We start from the raw sequence: 9,099 nt of genomic DNA on the forward strand, positions 1-9,099 counted from the left end.
TGTGCTCAGGCTACACAGCATGGGGCTTCAGGCACCTCTTCCCCTACGGAAGAAGACCGCCATCAGGAACCGCCACGCAAGACAACCTTTTTCCTCTACAACACCTTTCTCAGGAACAATGCAGCATTCCAGAGACCTGCTTTGCTCCTGTTCTAAGGGCTATCACCTTGCCTGTGGCACCTGATAAACAGAGGAGAAAGCAACCACAGCAGCAAAACCCACAGCAGCCTTTGGACAGTTACTCTCATCCCCTCCTTAACCTCAGCCTCTTACCTGCCCCACGTGGCAGATGCTTCCACCTGTTCTCTTAAGCCACTTAAAGCACCTCTAAAAGGCAAACTGGAATTTTACTCTATTGGATGTAGGAAAATAACTGCAGTGACAACCGCACCCCAAAAACAACTGCTACCTCTGTTCATCACTCACCAGAGTCACTCCAGAGGCAGCTCAGGTCATGACGTCCTGGACTGCACACTGAGTTTCAGCCTGAACAAAGGAAAACACAGCCAGAAGATAAACTTTCAGCTGCCAGCGTTAGCACTCATCCCTCATCAACACAAGCGACTCCATCTTTAATTGTATCCTTTCAAAACAGCAGTCCACTTGCCTCTGTACCTGGAAATTAAGTCCAAGCTCAGAAGGAGTAGACAGCATCACCCATGCCACCTGGGAACACAAAAGGACAAAATGACCACTGTGCTTGCAAACAACCACCTGCCACACTGCTCCTCTATCCCAAACAGCCTCACCTCAGACCCTGAGGGAAACACCTGAGTGTCTTCCGTTCGCTTTGGATAAGGGATGACCAGGCTGAAAACACTCTCACCTTCCCTCACTGCTCCGTGACATGGGGATTTCCCTTCCCTGTCCAAGACTGCACGAAGCACCTGCAGAGACAAGAGAGAAGCACACCCTGAGGCACCTCACAGCCAGAGTGTACCTGCTGCAATACTCTCTCTTCCCAGCTCTGTTACTCCAGCTGCTCACCAGCTTTAACTGAGATTCTTGGCTCACAGCGCCAAAGCAAACTCTGCCCAGGCCACACAACACACACTACACAAGCTACGTTATTTAAGACACACGAGCTGGAACGTTCCTGCCCAAGAATCAGTCGCATCACACAGGAAGGATGCCGCATGCTCCTAGAAACCAAACCTACCAGTCCTGAACAGCTTCCCTGCCAGACAGCTCCCCACCTCCTCCTGCCAACCACGCTCAGCACACGCACTATTTGCCTCTCAAAAACAACAACAACAAACAAACAAACAAACAAACAAAAACCCACAAAAAGTAAGAACATACACACACAAAAGCGACTGAGCTCCACAGATGCCAAAAAGCCACGCACACACAGCAGCCCGGCAGGGGTAATCACAGACCCTTTACAGATGAAAAAAGGTAACTCTGATACGACCCTGCTCAGTCTCTTAGTAATACTGTGCCTACGTGGACAAGCCTCTTGGAGCATGTAATCAAGCTGTTTTTAGTTCTCTGGAGAGTTACACAAGTGATTAAAATATAACTCAAAACCAGAAGTGTATCCCACCATCCCTAAAACCAGTGATCCAGCAACCTCTGCTAAATATCCCTCTATTAAGTGAATTCCAAGCACTTAAAATCTAGAAATCCATAGACTCCAAGCTGCCTAAAGAAGCACCTGTAGAAACAAGAGAAAAAGCACACCCTGAGGCACCTCACAGCCACAGCATACCTGCTGCAACACCTCTCTCTTCCCAGCTCCTTTACCTCAGCTGCTCATTAGCTCTATCTGAAATGTGTGCCCAGGCAGCGCTGCACAAAATTGTGCCATCAGACTTAAAAAAAAAAAAAAAAGGCCCACAGCACAACAGCTGCTGCTCCTTCTGCTCTCCTTCTACTTTCTTGTGCTTTGCCCCTTCCCTTTCCCAGGTGATTGGGCTTGGGTGCTGGGCGCGGCCAAACGGTATATGAGCCCCAGGTATGCCATCAGAGAGCTCCTTCTGCCTGGGCTGCTCTTTGGGGTAAGTGCTTTGTTTTTCCTTCAGTCAGTTGCAGGGCTCTTTAGGTGGGTCAGAGTCTACGGACAGACTGATGCGTTTCCAAGTAGAGAGCGGTACGCACGTCTTTTTGAGGTGACAGCTAGTAGGATCTGTTAGAATAAACTAATGTAGTACTAGGTGCCTTTATTGCATGCAGTTCTTTCTCAGGTGAGTCACTGTTACGGCATGTTTACGGGTAGGATGTCAATGTTAGTTTGTGTGTTTGCTCTGCTGTGTCTGTGGGGACACGCTGTGCTTGGCTGGGAACCTGGGGCGGAAGTGATGTCAGGGCCTGTCTTCAATCAGGGCGGAAGCACTGTGTGATTGGCTTGGAGGAAGCCAGGGCAGAAGCAGCATGCAGGGCTTGCCGGCGCCATGGGCAGAAGCTGTCGGGGCAGGCCGGGACGCCGAGGAGGGGTGGCGCAACGAGGTTGGTGGTCGGTGGCGTGCCACGGTGGGCTGGATAGGGAGGGGGCGAGGCGGCGGGTGGTTGGTGGCTTCTGTGGAAATGGCCCTTGTGCGGGGTGGGGGCGGTGCATTCAGAGGAACCTTGACAGGCTGCAGATAGGGGCAGGCAGGAACCTTTTGAAGTTCAGGAGAGGGAAATGCCAAGCCCTACCCCTAGGGAGGAACAACTCTATTGAGCAGCACTAGATATCTGGGTACTAAATAAGCATTTCTTCATGGAAGGGGTGGTTAGGCATTAGAACAGGCTGCCCGGGGAAGTGGTAGAGTCCCCATCCTTAGAAGTATTCAAGAGACGTGTGGACATAGCACTTAGGGATATGATTTAGTGGTAGCATTAGGTTGATGCTTGGACTTGATGGTCTTAAGGGCTTCTTCCAACATAAGAATTCTTGTGGAGGATGGGGATTCAACTAACAAGTGCATTTTTGGGAACTGGCTCTCTCCTTCACTGTAGGTGACAGCAGCTTTGTGGGCCCTGCGAGGAGGCACCTCTGTAGTGATTGCAAATGGAGTCCACCCGAAAATCTCGGGTCATGTCATCACAGATATTGTAGAAGGGAAGAAAGTTGGAACTTTGTTTTCACAGGTAAGACCTGCAGGTGAGTACGGAAGTAATATGTACGCTGGGAGCAGTAGAGATTCCCTGGAAGTTTAGGGTTGAAATTTGGCTAGGCCTGCCTGTTCAACAAATGGGAAACTATGCTCTGCTTGACAAGCGGCTTTGGAAAGGTAAGTTTCAATGTTGGAATGGAACATCTTGAATCCTCTGCTTGGGTTCCTTCCAGCTGATGACTTGCTGCATCAGCCTTGCATTCAGAGAACTAAGTAGAATTTGTCTTGTTTTCAGTCTTAGAGGTTATCGTCTCTTATTGATGATTTCAGGCTGAAAGCATGCATATAGAATGTAGTGCTGAACTAAGATAGTGTGCGGTTTCATTTTTTATCCTAGGTTCTTCTTATGACTCAGTCTTTTGTTACTGTATGTAGCAATGTTTTCCTGCCTGTGTGTTGCTGTGACAATGTAACAAGGGCCGCAGAAAGTCAGACCAAAGATCTGTGATCTTAGCAGAATAGAACAAGTATAGAGTGATACTCGTGACTTGCACTGTAAGACAAGCAAATGCCTTGGAGTATAAAAATGCTAAATGGATTTCTTGTAAAAATTGGCCATATCCTTTGGACCGAGGTAAACACTTAGCATCCATGGGTCACAGGAGTCACGAGCCTTAACCAGGTATTGTGTGTAAACTCTGGAGCTAGCACTATGTGAAGAACTGCTTGCTTTACTTTGTGTGTGCTTGTGGGCAGGAGGAGTGAAAGTTGCTTCCTGCTAGCTTTTGATGCCCCCACCTTCTGTATGGAAAGAGAACGTGGGTGATCGATCTCTGTTCAACTTCTATGATGAGACATTGTCTTTTCCCTCATTGCTTTTTCACATGAAAAAGGTGTTTTCTTAGTCCTTTTCTACAGAAACTGTTCCAAAGATCTGTCGATCCCTGTTTCTCTTGGCTGAAACGGTTTTTATTCTACTGTGACCTTTTCAAGGTGAGCGAAAATAAAAGTTTGTGTAGCGTCCGAGATGCAAGTGAACCTTCAGTTTATGAGATAGCAAGGCTAACTTTGAGTTTTGATTAGATTGTGGATGGTTTTTGTTGCCTTTCCTAGGCCTTCTCCAAAAGCTTAAACAGGGAAGTTGCTGTTCAACGCTGATGAGCATTGAAGTGATGTTTTCGTAGGATTATGTGCACTACCAAGGCCTGATTTCCCCTTTTGTCTCTGCCTTGCTTCATGTTTATCTGCTGTGAATTGTACTTGCTATTTTGTTGCATAGTGGCTGCAAAGGAATCACAGGCTGGTTGAGGTTGAAAGGACCTCCAGAGGTCACGTGGTCCAACACCCCTTTTGTGTTCAAAGAACACAAAAATACACGCCACATTATAAAGTATGACCTTGCTTTAAAAAGCTGTTTTAACAGTCCTTCATTAAGTCTTATTAATCAAGTGTCCCCTAGTTCTTTTCTTACGCTTCCCACTATACCTCCTGTTATTTTCCTTACCGTGGGAATTCCTGCTCTGGCAATTTCTGTAGGACACTTCTTGAATAGAAGTCCGGGCATATTAGTCACATGCCAAGTCATCTGTTCTACAGACAATTTCAAGAGTTAAAAGTGAAAACGTAGCTTATCCAGGAGCTCCTTGAGAACTCCTTAGTGAAATGCTGCCTGAGCCTTTTGACTTGTTACTTCAGTTTCTGTTTCAAAACTTGTTCTGTATCATTTCAGTTTGAGATGGATTCTTTGACATCCGTGCCAAGAAAAAAACCTCTCCTCTGTAGGAGCCCTTCAACGTACACAGAGCAGAGAGAGAGCAGCTATTGTGCAAGCTGTTGCTGAGGCTGGTTTTGGCTTCCTGTATTGTTCGCACATTCCCAGGTTGTTTTGCAATCTTTTCTCTTTTCAGTAGTTATGTAATTAAACTTTTTCAAAGGATGCCTTCCTTTTTTTGCAGTAGCCTCCCACTCCCTGAGATGTAGCTGTCCTTGTATTCTTTTGCTCTTTGTCAAGTCTTCTTGATACAGGTTGTATACTTGTTTGTCCCCTACGACATGGATGATCTTACTGAATCTCTGTGATGCCTTGAAAAGGGCTATGCTCGGGGACCGTGGCAGCATTTTGGTATCTGATACAAATTTTCCTGTTGTGGCATACAGTAAACTTCTTTGATATGTCTCTTAAGACCGTACCTGTTTTTCTGCTTTGAGTAAGGAGTTGAAAGTTGAAAGGTTAGTGTTCATTTCCTTCCACCTTTGTCTGCATGTCTTGTGGGTGTGTGTGTGTGTGTGTTTTGGCAGGCCCTACAGTAGAGCAGCAGGGTGGAATGTCTCGAGCCGGTAGCAGGACGCTGGCAGCTCTGCAGCCTGAGCAGGTGAGAGAACAGTATGTTCTCGCTCTTTAAGGCTGTGAACATGTGGCAAGTTTTAAAATACAGGTTTATAACACAAATGGGTCCTGGAAAAAATCAGCTGGCTCCAAGTATTCAGGGCATCAAGCCAGTGAGAAGATGTGTCAGTAGGAATGAGCTGAAGTGAGCCAGATGTCAAACACCATGGAGTTCGTGTAAGAATGCAGTTCAGACACTTTTCTCTTTCAGAGAGCAGAGATTTATTTATTTTTTTTTATCATCTCGGTGACTTACTAACTGATCAGTGAGAAGAAATTCTCTTGGCAAACAAAAAGGACTTAGAAGAAGCTGAAAATAAAGGTAATATTATGGGTCCTTTCATGGAACACCTGTTGTCATGAGCTTTTCTGGGCCTCAAAGGAAAGGAGCAGAACAAGAGTAGTCTGTCACCTGCAATTGGATATTATGGCCGTCACAGATTAGGGAACCCAGGACTTTGAGAGCTTGTCAGTGTAAGCAGCTGCAGCTTCCGTAAGAGCTGTCTCTATCAGAGAAGATGGAGAGAGAGGCCTTTGAAAGCAGCAACCCACAGCATTGTTTAAAAAACTAAAAATAGAACAGTGTTTTCTTTTGCCAAAGGAGGCTCACTTTAGAAATTAAATCTAGCAAGGATCTTCCCTGTTATCATCATGCATGAAATAGCATGAATATTCTCCTGGGCTGGTTAACGTAATGTTTGGCCCCTGTGGGGAAGGTTGTTACTTAAAAATGATGCTTTCCAGAAAGAACCACCTTACCTTCTGACTGAGGAAAGTACAGTTCAGGCAGCACAGACTAAATCCATTCTTTTGTGTAAGAGTGGTGCGTGAGGAAGCTGGTCTTGGGTTAGAAAATGTGTGGAACTGGCGCATCACAAATTGTGAAGTTCAGTAAAAGGCATACGGCAACCATTTTGTACTGAGGAGAATGCCTGGAGGGACATTTCTGAGTAAACTTCCTACCTGAACGTGTTCAGACTAGAAAACTCCGGCAGCTCTTGCCCAATCTGAAATGCTATGCGTTCCTTTGCTCTTTGGGATTTCTATCTGTGAAATAGAAAGAGGCAATTACTGCGCAAACCTTCCAGGAATATTGCAAGGGTAGAAATTGGTAAGAAATTCAGGTACACGGTTGTGTAACGGTACTAGAAATAGGACAAACTTTGTCTTTGCGGATGTTACTTCATATACAAATCATTCATACCGTATTAGGTGTATATGTGATGGTAGGTGAAAGCGTTGTCAAATTGGAGCAGTTTGATTGTAGCTACTAAACTTAATGCTTTACATTGTTCATCTTAGGTAGGTTTCTTGCTGCGGCGTGGGAAACAGCGGCTTTTTTTCCTGGTTTGACCATTAGGTCACTTTCTTGAAACTAGCCAGATAAATCTATCTTGAGCGCAATTTTTTCTTTCTTCTAGGAAGATTGGCACTTCCTTTGTTGAAACGTCTCAGTCTGTCTACATCAAAGCTGAACAGCTTGGCTGTTGGGCTCTGTCAGATTGCAGCATCTTCACAGGACAGCGTCGGCAGCATAGTTCAGAGAGCACGCATAGCAAAAGATCTAGAGTTGGAGCAGGTGACAGTGCCTGTTGGGGTCTTTCTTGCGATTTTTTTGAGTCCCGTCCAGACTGACTGTCTTCCACAGGTATGTGAGGAGGGCAGAGAGATCTTTGATAACAAAAGTGTATTTCTACTGGTGAGTTATTGGAAGGCTGCAAGAAGTCTTGCCTCAAAAGACTTCTGCTTGTATTCTTCTGAAATGAATTCTGCTGTCATCCCATTTTTTTTTTTCTGCAGAAAACTACAGTCTTCCTGGGACTTGCTTCTGCAATGCTGAGAGTTATTCAGCGTTGGTTTTTGATACCCAACGTAGAGAAGGAGTTAGCTTACATTCAGGTGGTGCAATTTCTGCCTGTGTCTTATCACATAGCTTCCCTGCTTAACTTGCAACTTACAAGGCTCCTACCAATGAGCACTTTTCTGTCCATGCTGACTACAGCTGAATTGCAGGCTACGATTAAACATCAAATGTTTAATATAGGTCGTTAATAACAAACTGCAACTGTTAAGAATATATGCTGAAAAAGATCAGCACGAAGTAGAAGTTCTAGGCTCTGAGTGGTCTGTCCCATACTGATACTGCATGTTTGCACTGAGGCAGAATGATATCTTTCCACAAGCGTGTAAAAGCTAAGTCTAGGCTCTTACTGCCGGTATCTTTAGCAAGACTGATTGAGCATTTCTCTAACATATGAGCAAGTATTTGAGGAGCAAGGGATGGGTATGGGCACTTAAAAAGAGACTCCTCGTTTCATACTGAAGGGGAGTCTGCTGTAGGCAAAGTTCATGTGAAAGGAAAAGGCAGTAGTCTCCCTTTCTGCCATTATTGCTTCCTTGCTGCTCGCTCTGTTCTTCACAGAAAACCAGTATGTTTCCTTGCCAAATTCTAGTCTGCCTTCCTAGACTCCAGCCTTTGCCTCCTGGGTGTCTTGCCTTGCCTAGCCAAACTCTCCCATTCTCCTCTTCTTTATCTCATTTGTTTTATCAGGCTGATTCTTACTGGCTTCCCACCCTCAACCCCCCCCCCCCCCCCCCCCAACCTTTCTTTTTTTTTTTTTCTTTTTTTACAGACTTAGGATGACTTGTCTTGTTACTTTTCTTCCTGCCAGCCCCCATCCTCAAGTTCTCCGATGTAACTTCAGAGGATCATCTTTGATACCTCTGCATCTGAATAATATGGTTTCTCTCCCATGCTGTAGCTGATAGTAGGATGGACTCTGAGTGCAGAGGAGAGGTTGCTTCCTCCATAGTTTACTATTGCATCTCATACTGGTTTGGGTAAGCAATTACCGAGGAAATTTGACTTCTCCATGGAGTAGTGTGTGCCTGATAGCTAGCTGGAGATAGCATACACGGAATTGAGTCAGTGCTCAGAGTTCAGTCTTGAGTTGCAGTAAAGGTGAAACAATTGCAGACTAACAGTTTACCTTCTAGTGAGCTGCGAAGCGAGTGCGGAGTTCCGATCCGCGGTTCCGTATTCTCCGTGAGGGGAGCGGCCGGAGACGAACGAAGTGCGTGACAGACCAAAAAGAAGTGCTGTTTTCACCAAGTTTTGATTGGTGGTGCCCAATATGTGGGCCTGGCAGTGTATCTTGTGATCCTATTTTTGCTCTTAAATGCTTTGAGTGTGACAAGAAAAAAGGCGGGAGCGTTATCTAAGTAACTAACAGTTTAGAAGTGTTGGTGTATTTGCTGTGGCGTTTGGTCAGTTTGCCAAGTACTGGAGAGGTGGAGGGGGCTGACTGATTATCAAAGCGGTAGAACGGAGAGAGTCCTTTCTGTGGTGGTTTGGGCTTGAGCCCTGGCAATTTGGTAAGAAGGGGGAGAGTGAATTTATTTAGGTGTCAATGCCTTTTTAAATGGTATTTATTGACGGATACACAGGAGTGATTCCTTGTTTTGTATGGGCTTATTAACAAAGTGCATGAGAAAACTTGGCATTTGGCTCGAAATTCGGTCCTGTTGAAATGTAAATTTTGTGGAAAAGGTGGTAATGTTTGTCTAGAAGATGAAAGGCTGAGTGCTTCAGCTCTTTTCCTGAAGTTCCATGGATTTATGATTGGAACATGGAACGGGGCTCCTTAATAACCTGAAATAGTAAAGTTTGTATGC

The sequence above is a fragment of the Aythya marila genome, assembly GCF_965140915.1.
Source record: "Aythya marila genome assembly, chromosome: Z".
Classification (NCBI taxonomy): domain Eukaryota; kingdom Metazoa; phylum Chordata; class Aves; order Anseriformes; family Anatidae; genus Aythya; species Aythya marila.